This window comes from Podarcis erhardii (genome assembly GCF_964252035.2).
Source record: "Podarcis erhardii genome assembly, chromosome: 7".
Lineage (NCBI taxonomy): Eukaryota > Metazoa > Chordata > Lepidosauria > Squamata > Lacertidae > Podarcis > Podarcis erhardii.
This window is the reverse complement of record NC_138511.1, coordinates 79901198-79909159: the sequence shown is the minus strand read 5'-3', so window position 1 is coordinate 79909159 and position 7962 is coordinate 79901198.

The window sequence follows — 7962 nt, the reverse complement described above, 5'->3', positions numbered from 1 at the left end:
AAATGGCTGGAGGTGGCCCTGATGCCCTCCACCACCACTGTGGCCATCATCCGGGTGCTGCGAGGCCTCTTTGCGATGCATGGGTGTCCTGATGTCCTTGTCTCTAACAACGGACTGCAGTTCACATCAGGCACTTTTGAGTGGTACCTTTTGGGACTGGGCATCTGCCAAGCCCTAACGGCACAATTTCATCCATCCAGCAACGGGCAAGCGGAGAGAATGGTGTGCTCTGCAAAAGAGGCACTGGCACGCCAAGACCAGGGAGACTGGCACGAGCGGGTCACCAAATACTTGTTTGTGCAACACATCACCCCATATGCGGCCACAGGACGGAGTCCTGCTGAACTGCTTATGGGCCACCGCCTCAAATCTCTGCTCGACTGGCTGCACCCAGACTTTGCCGTGGCTGAACCCCCGGGGCTGTGCCAATGCACCATGGTCATTTGTTCCAGGAAACTAGGCCTTTGCCCGGAACTTTGTGGGGGACATTCCTTGGGTGCCAGCCACAGTAGTGGGAGTCACTGGACCTCACTCGTACCAGGTGGCACTCAAAAACAGACATTTGTGGCGCCGGCACATAGACCAGCTTAGGCGCAGGGTTGGGGACTTGGACACTACCGTGGTGCCCCTACTGCGCTTGTGGCTCCGAAACAGACACTTACAGATGGCGAGGCTCCACGTATACCTCTCTCGCAAACTGTGGGCGTGGAGCTGAATCAAGCTGCTTCAGAGGGTCTGCCAGACTTCCCACAGACTCAGACCACTGCCGTGCTGCCTGATATTCCACCAACTCCACTTGCAGAGGTTCCATCCACAGCAGCAGATCCAGGGGACTTGGTTTCAATGTCACCTAAGATTGTGCCACAGCCTCAGCAAGAATTGGGCGGCCCCTCCGGACCGAGGTACTGGTCCCTGGCGGTCTGGCAGAGTTTCCAAGCGCCCAACTTATTTAAAAGACTAAATTGTTGGACATGTAACACTATCGGTCTAATGGAAGTGGGTGAAATGTAATCGATATGCTTTTGTGCCTAATGGAACCATTACGTGTAGTGCTGTATATAAGGAAACCATTACGATTGTAACTAACGCCTTATCTTGGTGGGGAAGGGTGTTATGTACTGAAGTTGTCACCCTGGGCCAGCAGGGAGATACTGTAAATAGTTTTCACTCAGGTCCACATATGCAAATAAGGGATTGAAAGTGACATTCAGTGATTGGATAGTTACAGAAAGTGGTTACAGTTGCATTGTGGTGGAGCTCTATATAAGCAGGCTGGCTGAACCCCTCAGTTCAGTTCTGTTCTGGCCTGTGAATAAACAAGAGCTGTTTGAAGAATCGCTGTGTCGTTTGATATGTTCACCCACAACTTAACAGGAGAGATTCATATGGGAGCAAGCAGCCTCTGACATAACCTGGACTTAAGCCATTGGACGTTTTCCCAGGCTGAAAAGCTTCATTGCCACGGCAGTAGATCCATAGAAAGATGTCTTGAACTACAAAAGGGCTTCCAATCTTCAAATAACATTTAACATATGCATAACATAATCTAGGCTCAAACTGAACTCTTAAATGTTTAATAGTTGTGCATTTCCAGAGGTGTACCTTTCATGACAGGGACGCGGGTGGCGCTGTGGGTTAAACCAGAGAGCCTAGGATTTGCCGATCAGAAGGTCGGCGGTTCGAATCCCCATGGCGGGGTAAGCTCCCGTTGCTTGGTCCCTGCTTCTGCCAACCTAGCAGTTTGAAAGCACATCAAAGTGCAAGTAGATAAATAGGTACTGCTCTGGCGAGAAGGTAAACGACATTTCCATGCGCTGCTCTGGTTCGCTAGAAGTGGCTTAGTCATGCTGGCCACATGATCAGGAAGCTGTATGCTGGCTCCCTCGGCCAATAAAGCGGGATGAGTGCCACAACCCCAGAGTCGGCCACGACTGAACCTAATGGTCAGGGGTTCCATTACCTTTACCTTTACCTTTCATGACAACCCACTCTATTCCCCTGGGGCAGCCAGGAATCTGCATATGTTTGCAAGAAGCATGCTATCATTCTCCCCCCCCCCAAACTGCCCCACTTTACATCTTTCTAGTTCAACTGACACACAATATTCTGGGACTACTGACATGCTCAGTCCTCATTGGACTGCTTGGAGTTTGGGTGTTAAGGTGTTATTGTTTTATCCGCTCTTTCTTCTCCTTTGTTTTGTCTGTTTAAGATGTTGTGCACAGCAGCTACTGGGACATGGAATAGTGAGGTGCATATCATCTGCCTTCATGTCATGTGCAACTGCTTCCCAACCCAGGACATTTGCTCAATCAATTTGCAGGTGACAGTTTTGTAATTGCAGAGTTTTCTTTAGGCAGGGGGTTGGGGTAGTTGCACATCTACAGCCATTTAAGTGTGGCAGCAAAGTGTTGCAACCACCTTTGATTTCAACAAAGCCTTGTTATTTCATTTTTGTAATTTCATTTTCAGGCCTTTTTCTCGCTTGTGTTGTTGGTCTTTGCCTTCAAACATCTATCAATGCCTTCAAACATCTTCAAACATCTATCAATAACTCCACATTCCACTCCTTTAGAACCATGTAAGTTTGGTGTGTGGGATGGGTTTCTGGTAGGTTGGCTAGTCTAACACCCTATCCAGTGTAGAAAAGTCAACATTCTTGAATAGCTCCAGATTTAGGGCATAGGGATGAGATTCTTACTGAAGATGGGGTTCGAAGCAGCTGTAAGGCATTAGCTTGGTTCCATTCAAAACAGTGCGGCTAAGGGCAGCCACCACCAAATTATTATAATTATATAATCTGACCAAACAGATCAGATGTCACAAATTATCCTCTCTCTTTCACAACAATCTGCTGCAATTGCAACAAGGAGGGATAAAGTTCCAGAAAATTATTTCATCAGGTCTCAGTAATGACTTTGGAGTCCAATATTCATGGCACAACAGTGTGTCCCTGGCATCCATCAGTACCCCAGCTTTACCACATGAGCCGTGCTTTTAGGCTTTTGTTACATTTTGATTTGGGCCCTTGAAGACCAGAACTTTGCCTTGGGAACTAACTTTGCACTCCCAATAATGTTGGACCCCACACCAATGAGTGCAAAGATGGAAGCACTGGTTCATAGTCAACATATCTCTTAATCCTTCAATAAACTAGTTCTCATGGACCTTGGATATTCAGGTAATGCATAGGTGGCAAAGCACACCAGTGAACTTCTCTGACATTAATTTTGGAATCGTGTCAATGTGGTGGAGGTATTCCAGTTATAGAGAGACATACCACCATTTGAGATGGAGATGCCACAGAATACATATTTTCAATATTCTATGAGAACAGTTTGATTTTACCCCACGGTTTTGATTCCTTTCACTCTTTAAGGGGTTTACTTTCACTCTTTACATGGTTTAAAAAGTCTCTTAAGGGAACAGATCACTTTCTATACTTGCATGATGCATCAAAATTATTGGTTGTCCAAATGTGGAGGAAATTACATGTTTGGGGAAGAGACCAAAGTATGAAAATGTACGGATATTGAATCTAACTGAGAAAATAAACCATAATGTAACAGTGCTGAAAAGAAATAAACAACGTATGCATTTTATGCCATCCTGTGGCCATTTACTTCGTATCCTGGCTAAAAGCATCTAAGCAATGTGTTGTCAGCAGAATCACCATAAATCTGGATGTTGTCACCTGCTTGAGGCTTTAGTTGAAGATGACCACACTCTGGATGGATGCTTCCATACAATGCTGATGAAATAACGTAGGAGAATTTTGTAGAAAATCTTTAAAAAGAACAACTGTTTGAAAACTATGGATACTTATGTGTTAGCTGGAGAGAATGCAGAAAGGGTGGCGTATTCTGATTTTGTGTAGCTGCTTAGCGTTGTTGTTGTTGTTATACATTTTTGAAAGCCAATAAAATATACATTGGTAAAAATGGTTCAGTTATCAGAAAATATAAAAGGTTTCCAGTATAATAGAGAAATATAATGCATATAGATGAGGTTGTACTGAAGATGGGTAGTGAGGTGGGTGTAAACTTCTAGTTTTATTCAATTAAAGGCAACGTGGCTAAAGGCAAGCAGATCCGATGACTCAAAGTATCTTCACTCTTTGCCAGCAACGTGATGCAATTGGAACAAGGAGGAATGAAATTTCAGAACCCTGATACCTGTCTATAACCCTGAGCAATGCCTAGTTTTACCACCTCAGCAGTGCTTTTTTCTGGGGCCTGGAAGATGATAAAAAAAATATGCTCTTTCCAACCAAGTTAGACACCACATAAAACAAAAGCAAAGGCAAAAGCAATGACTCATGGTAAATACACCCTGTTTTCCAATTAAAACCCATCATTCTTAAAAACAAAAACAACAACAACCAATAAAATGAAAGACTTTTAGGGGTCCTGCTCATGAAACAATAATGTATGAAAGGAGCAGATTGTATGTTTCTATACACGTTGCATTAGGAAAATGGAAAAGGGGCAAGACAAAAAATAAGGGGATTTCAGTACGGCATCTTTTAAAATTATAACTTAAGAAGCATGAATTTTATAGGGGGAAAATGTGGAAAATGTACTCTGTGGAAAATGTACTCTAAGGTTTCTAATCCTGATGTGACTGTAAGTTGGTCTCATATCCATTTCCTGAAGGAACTGCAAACCACATTAAATTTTATTAAGAAACTACAGGCAGTTGAAGATTTTATATAGCACTGGTAGGGAAGCATTCCTACAGACTGTGGCTCCCCAACCATGGAAGTAGAAGAACCAACTCCTGGGTGAGCTTTGGTTGTAAACCCAGCAAAGCAACCTTGGTCCCACTGTCCAGTATTCACCCAAAATATGCATGTGAGACCTAAAATGTACTCCTAAGCCCCATGAGGAATGAAGCACAGGCTGATCCCTAAAAGGTATCCTAAACCCAATAATTCCAGAGTGTGCCTAATGTTTTCTTCTCTCCAACTACCTCCCTTGCCCAGACTCAATGCAAGGCACACCAATTTCTTTCCACTTTCTTCTTCCTATATCTCTCTATAATACAGTGGTACCTCGGGTTACATGCACTTCTGGTTACATACGCTTCAGGTTACAGACTCCACTAACCCAGAAATATTACCTTGGGTAATAAGCAAAAGAACTTTGTTTCAGGATGAGAACAGAAATTGTGCAGCGGCAGCACAGCGGCAGCAGGAGACCCCATTAACTAAAGTGGTGCTTCAGGTTAAGAACAGATTCAGGTTAAGAACAGACCTCCAGAACGAATTATGTTCTTAACCCGATGTAACACTGTAAATGGTATCACAACATACTGGAGGCCTCCTCATAAGGAAGATCATTGTCCTTTACTTCCACATACATATTTTTACTCTCTATCTCAACTTTACATCCCTACACCCCATTTGACTGCTTCACTGCCATTGGCTCATCCCTCTGCTGGGCTGCACTAATGACCTTTGAGCTAATCTGCAGCTGAACCAACAAGGGCTTCCTCAATTGCATCTTTGCACATTGCCTGGTACTTTCTACTTGACTGGTTCAGAGTGATGAAGAGTGATTGAGAGTATTGTCTTGTTTGCGTTGTTTGTGGAGACAGCTAGCTCCATGCTGTGTGAGATTTCAATTCTCACCAAACCAAGTACACTTCTGAGTCACTGACACCAGCAGCTGAGCTCACTTGCCATCCCTTTTTCCCTAGGGAAGGGTGACCACTTCCATGGCAGGAGAATCAGTCTTACTGGTTGAAGCCGCCAGTACATCCATGCAATATGAAGCCATGATGGGTTAAGGGTTTTCTTAGATGTTGAAGGCTGAGGGCTACTCTTCTTAGCTGCGGATTACTTTCTTGCTTACAGTCTTACCAAGAACAATCTAATATCCAAACCTTCCTCCTTCTCAGAAGAGGAATCCTGTGGTGGGGGATACTGTATTTTTTCTGTTTATAGGACACCCCCATGTATTAGATGACCCCTATTCCATATAGGATGACCCCCAATTTCAAATTTTAAAAATATGAAGGAAAATATAGTCTTATACAAGGTAAAATACAGTATGGGGGTTTCTTTGCAGGTTGCATCTTGGTTTTGCCCTTGCCTTTGTAGTCTCTTGATTCTTTCTTTGGTGACATTACAATTTAAATCACACATTAATGCCATAGGAGGGAAATGCTGAAAAGTTTTTGGCAAGAGCTAATGAAATGAAAGAGAATTAATTAAGCCAATTCAACACTGAGCTTTGATTTTTGATCCCAGACCTTAGGGAACCATTTGTTCTTACATGTTGCCCACAGCGTGAATCCTTGGCCTATAAATATCTCCATGTAAGCCTCTACTTGCACCATTCCTCTTCCCTGGTCCATCTCTTTTGAGTCTCCCGATCTTTCAAAAATGATGAAAACACTTGTGAGCACATGCCTCCTCTTGGGCCTGCTTTCTCCAGGTGAGTAGCAATCAGCACAATGGGATTCTTTAGATGACTGCAAAAATGTTTGCTCCTTGGGTGGGAATGTGGGTGAGGACAGGATATCAATATAAAAGAGAGTAAGGACCGCTGGCTAACCAAGGGGAGTAAACTCAAGAGTTTAAGCACTTAAGCCTTGGTAACCAAGTATAGTCAGTTGTAAACATTTATTTATGTGGCAGAGGAATCAGAATAATCATGCTAATAAGTGAAAGCTACAGTTTCCAAGATACTTAAGATAGCCATTCGATCTAGAATTTATTATTATTTATTCATTTATTCATTAATATATGTATTGCTTCATTCCCAAAAGGCTTCTGTGCTATTTAGAAAACAGCAACAAAAGAAATCTGCATCTTTGTTAAAATCCAGAATGATTAAAATATACACCATAGTTAAAATAGCCAATAATAAACCCTTAACATAAAAACTACCCTGATTAAATGGTGTGTGAGTGAGAGATAGAATGGGAGAAAATCTCAAGTACTGGAGTAGCAATGAGCATTTCACATAAAGTTCATTACTTTATTTCTCTAGCCAAAGGCCATGACAATTCTAGCTTGATTTCACATTAAACCTTACAATTATCAAAACAACATATAGTAATTTTATCTAATTTCCTTCCCTATTATTTTTTTCCAGCTGGTGCATAGAAGGGCACTCCAAGAAGCCAATATGGTCTCACAAAAGAAATCAAACTGAAAAAGACAGTTTCTAAAACTTTAATGGAGTTTGACTCTGCCCCCCAGATTTCAGTGTCAAATAGCATTTCAGTAAGCACTATGCTACCAAGCATCTTTAGGGCAGGTTCATTTAGCTGCCCTCCCTTATTGTAATAGAATTTCATTAATGCTCCTTTGGTTTTCAGTGCTTTGACTTTCACGGCTCAATATTACTCTTCCCAGAGAATGTTTCACTAAAGAGTACACCAAGGGATATGGGTGGCACTGTGGTCTAAACCACTGAGCCTCTTGGGCTTGCTGATCAGAAGGTCGGTGGTTTGAATCCCTGCGACGGGATGAGCTCCCATTGCTCTCTCCCAGCTCCTGCCAACCTAGCATTTCGAAAGCACGCCAGTGCAAGTACAGTATATAAATAGGTACTGCTGCGGCAGGAAGGTAAACAGTGTTTCAGTGCACTCTGGCTTCTGTCATGGTGTTTTGTTGCACCAGAAGTGGCTTAGTCATGCTGGCCATATGATCCTGAAAGCTGTCTGTGGACAAACGCCGGTTCCCTCATCCTAAAAGTGAGATGAGCGCCACAACTCCATAGTCACCTTTGACTGGACTTTCCCTTCCCTTCTCTTCCCTTCCCTTCCCTTTAAACCCAGGTATATAAATGAGCAGGTTTCTTCTATAGCTTCTTGCTCTAAACATCTTTTTTTTTTACTTTTGACTGTGGTCTGTGTTGTTTATAGATAGGCTTTCACACCATGACGCAGGGCAGTTCACAATATAGAATCATTGGCATGCATCAAGATTGAGATATTTCTGCTCCTTTT